Below are 4,608 nucleotides of genomic sequence, written 5' to 3'. Positions count from 1 at the left end.
CTGCACTATTGCAAAGTTGCTTTGTAGTTTGTAGCACGCATCTAAAACTTATCATTGTCTACCACCAGGTGATAGTTATGTCACTTCACATATAGCGTAAGGATGTTAGAACAGTATTTTCCTATTTTTCCCTTTTGGCATTTGTGCTGTCGTTGTCGTACATTTCACTGATACATAAATGCTGTAAAGCCCCCACTACATTCTTACTGTCTTTGTTTAAATCATTTTCTTTTAAAAATATTTAAATAATAGTAGGAAAAATCTTACATATGCTCACAAAATCCTGGTGTGTTTACATTCCTTTGTGTAATTACACATTTTCATCGGATAAAATTTCCTGTGCTTAAAGGGCTTCGTTTAACATTTGTTACAGTGCAAGTCTGTTGCAAATGGATTATTTCAGTTTTTGTATGTCTGAATGAAAAGATATTTATTTCATCTCCTTTCTGAGAGATAGTTTGGGCATAAAATTCTAGGTTGACAGTACTAAAATACTTTAAAGTACTTCTTAAAATACTTTAGAGATATTGCACTGTCTCTGATAAGAAGTCTGTTGTCATTCCTTTCTTTGTTCTTCTCTGTGTAGTGTGTCTTTTTCTCCTAGTGCTCTTAAGATTTTCTCTTTATCACTGTTTTTGAGCAATTAGATCATACTGCGTCCTTATGTACTTTTCTTCATGTTTCCTGTGCTTAGGTTTTGTTAAGCTTTACTTGTTTAGTTATTGTCAAATTTGGAGATTTTTATCTTTTTTGTCCTCTTTCCCCCTTCTTGGAAGCCTCTAATTGTGCATATATTATGCCACTTCATATTATCCCACAGGCAATGATGCTCTGTTGAGTTTTGTCTTTAAGTCTTTAAAAAAATTTTTTTCTGGTTCTCATTTGGGATTATTTTTTTAATTTTAATTTTTTAATTGAAGTGTAGTTGACATACAAGTTATATAAGTTTCAGCTGTACAGCATAATAATTTGACATTTCTGTACATTCACTGCATTCACCATAAGTGCAGTTTACCATCTATCACCATACAACGTTATTCCAGTGTTACTGATTATATTCCCTATGCTGTAGTTTTCATCCCCATGACTATTTTATAACTGATATGTTGTACCTCTTAATCTCTTTCACCTGTTTCATCCATCCCCCGCCCCACTCACTTTCCTCTGGCATCTACCATTTTTTACCCTGTATTTATGAATCTTTAAAAATATGGAATGCTTCACAGATTTACTTGTCATCCTTGTGCAGGGGCTCTGCTAATCTTTTCTCTATTGTTCCAGTTTTAGAATGTGTGCTGCTACTAATGAATCATCGAACTTTACATCAGAAACCAGGGATGTACAGACGTACAGACGGCGACTAACATAATATAATAAAAAAAACANTCTATTGTTCCAGTTTTAGAATGTGTGCTGCTACTAATGAATCATCGAACTTTACATCAGAAACCAGGGACGTACTGTACGGCGACTAACATAATATAATAAAAAAAACATTAAAAAAAAAGAATGTGTGCTGCCACAGTGAGCAGTGAGATCAGTTATGTTGCTGTATCTTCTAGTTCACTAATATTTTCTTCTACAATATGTAATCTGCTATTAATCCTATCAAGTGCATATCTCCTTTCAGATGGCCTATTTTATCTCATCTCATTAATCTCCTTGTAGTTTTAATCATAAATTCAGTTTGATCTCTTATACCTTTGAGGTTTTACTTAACATGTTCAGTCTTCTGGCTTTTGGAATGCAGTTATAATATCCATTTTAATGTTCTGGTCTGCTAATTCCATCATCTGTGTCAGCACTGAGTCAGTTTTGATTGACTGTTTTGTTTTTGTTTTTGTTTTGCTTATTATGTGTAGTTTTTTTTTCTCACTTAGGCCTGCTGATTTCTGACTGGATGCCAGACATTGCGATTTTTTACCTTGTGGAGTGTTTCAACATTTTATATATTTATAGTTGAATTTTGTTCTGGAATGTGGTTATGGTGATTTTTTGATCTTGTCTTTAATATTTATTGGGCAGTACCAGCATAACATTTAGCCTCAGGATAATTATTTTCTGCATCTGAGGCAAGACTGTTCTCAGTCTTCTACCCAATGCCCCCATGAATTATGAGGTTTTACAGTCTTGCTCTTGGTAATAGGTTTTATTCTTCATCTTTTGTGAGTGTCTAATTCCTGCTTCCTCTAATCTGTCGGTTGTATTTTTTCTCCTTACTCTCTGGTAGTCTCATCACATGCAAACTCTGTTAATACTGAATGGAATTTTCATGAATATTTCTGGAGTTTTCTCTGTTTATACTTCTCTTTGATACCCTGCTCTGTGAAATTTAGTGTCTTTGTTTTCCTGGTCTATCAGACAAGTCTTCTCATCTCAGAGAACGTTCTAGGCCCACCCCAGATTCTGTTCCCTGTGCTTCAGCCTGTAAACTCTCTCAAGGAAATCAGTAGGGACAATCACAGACAGATTCTTTTTCTCATGTCTTCTTCATAGCCCAGTGTTCAATGTCTTAAAAACCTTTGTTTCATATATTTTGTTCAGGTTCTTATCTTTTTAGTTTATACTGTAAATTCAGGTCTTTTACTTCATTTTGGGCAGAACTGAAAGTCACAGGTTCACTGGAAAAAAATAGGCATCAAGTTGTTTTATAGATTTTGATTATATATAGGTTTTCTATTAGTAGAGTGGAAGTTATGTATTTTAAGTAGTAAAATAATTCATGATTTTAAGTCTAACCAGGAATTGTTCATGAAGGAAGAGATCTATACGAAAAACAGCATAAAAGAGTTAGGTAGTTTGTTATTATTGATTATTGCATCTTGTGAGTGTCTGTATCTATATATTACATCTTTACCCATAATTGTTTGCTGTCTTAGATGAGAATTTTGATGTGAATAAAATACTTTTGTACATTGAAGCCATATAACCTTCAACAGTATAATTTTGTTATTTCTTTGTACAGAAAAAGCTGCAAAATTAACAAACATGTTAGATACGGTTTTCCTATGAAAATTAGTGATTGCACCTGACTTAATTCAAACCTTTAAGATAGTAACATTTGCGAGGACAAAGAGCTAAGTTGATTTTTGCAGTATTTAGCAGAAATGTTTTAAGGCTAAAAGGTGGAATATATCATGGGTGCGGTAACAAACAGTATAAACTGTAGGGCTTCCTCATGTTCAAGACATGGGCATTTTGGCACCTTTGTCAGTGAATTTACTGTTGACTATGGCAGTCATGATTTATCCAGGTTGTTGTCAGGAGATTGTGCCATTGGAGAAATGAACTTGTTCATATCATCTTAGGGCACATCCTTGCCTCACCTTACATTGAAGATTGAAGGAAAGACTTGGGCTTTTAGTTTATATTAAAATCCCATCTCAGTAAGTTTGATGTTTCTCTGAAAAAGTGTTCAAAATAGTTATTCAAAAACATGTGAAATGTATCAAATCAGTTCATCAGTTGTAACAAATGTACCATCATAGTGAAAGGATGTCAGTAGTGCGGGAGGTTGGGGGTGTGGGGAAAGGAGGTACATGGGAACGCTTTGTACTTGCTGCTGAATGTTGCTATCAAGTTAAAAATTCTCTAGTGAATAAATTTTATGAATTAAAAAAAAGGCGGCATTTATAAATTCTTAATGAAACCATCATTGGGAAAATCATTTGACGACAAAGAGTTTTGGCCCCTTTTCCATGATTCCAGTGACCAGGAAAGAAAGTAACCTGCAGTAAATATGCAAAATTTGAAAGTTGAAGTATAGACTCCTCAAAATGTTCTTTAATATCTAAGCTGAAAGAATGAACTGCATTATTCAATTAGATTGTTTCAATTTACGGTATTGGGGTAAAGGAAGATGTGTGAATTGAAGTTATTAAACTGCAGGGAAATTTGATACTGCATTTGAATTTGAGCATTTTATAAATTTTTAAGAGATGTTACCCAATGTTAGGACCATTATGCAATGATCTATTAAAGTTTAGAAGTATACAGGTTAACAGACATAGTGTAATGTTATGAAACCGAGTGAAGTTAAATATTTTGCCATTTAACAGATGTAAGAAGGAGTTGTGTGCTGTGGATGACACTGTGAAATATAAGACGGATGACACCATCTTAGCACACAAAAATTACAGATTTTGTTTTTCATGTACATAGGCAACAGGACCCAATAACCACAAGTAATTGATAAACAATTTTTGCACTTTCCAACATTTAGTTTTTAGACTTATATTTGGCAATATAATCTAAGGTATGTATATTATATATTGTTTTAGGTGCTAAAATTGTATTTTCATTGGTGTGCTAGAATCAGTTTATGCTCTGTTTTGGACCAATTTTTAAATATTCATGATTTTTTGAAATTATAGTAAGCATACTTAAAATGAGATCTATGGTCTTAACAGATTTTTAAAGTGCAAAATACATTATTATTGACTCTGAGCACAATGCTGTACAGCAGATCTCTAGAACTTATGCATCTTGCATAACTGAAACTTTATACCTATTGACCTGTAACTCTCCATTTCCACTGTCTCCCAGCCCCTTGTAACCAGCATTTTACTTTCTATTTCTATGAGTTTGACTTTTTAGATACCTCATGTA

The 4,608-nt window shown here is 33.5% G+C and overlaps 1 non-coding gene across 1 annotated transcript; it reads right to left on the bottom strand.

The window, feature by feature from the left end:
- Positions 1-1,204: 1,204 nt before the first annotated feature.
- LOC117801619 lies at positions 1,205-1,313 on the bottom strand. Its single transcript, XR_004624380.1, has one exon. It is a non-coding gene; the product is annotated as a U6 spliceosomal RNA (small nuclear RNA).
- Positions 1,314-4,608: the final 3,295 nt, after the last annotated feature.

The sequence above is a fragment of the Ailuropoda melanoleuca genome, chromosome 3 (assembly GCF_002007445.2).
Source record: "Ailuropoda melanoleuca isolate Jingjing chromosome 3, ASM200744v2, whole genome shotgun sequence".
Taxonomy (NCBI): domain Eukaryota; kingdom Metazoa; phylum Chordata; class Mammalia; order Carnivora; family Ursidae; genus Ailuropoda; species Ailuropoda melanoleuca.
Note: the sequence above shows the minus strand (reverse complement) of the source record. Positions and strands in the feature narration are given on the sequence as shown.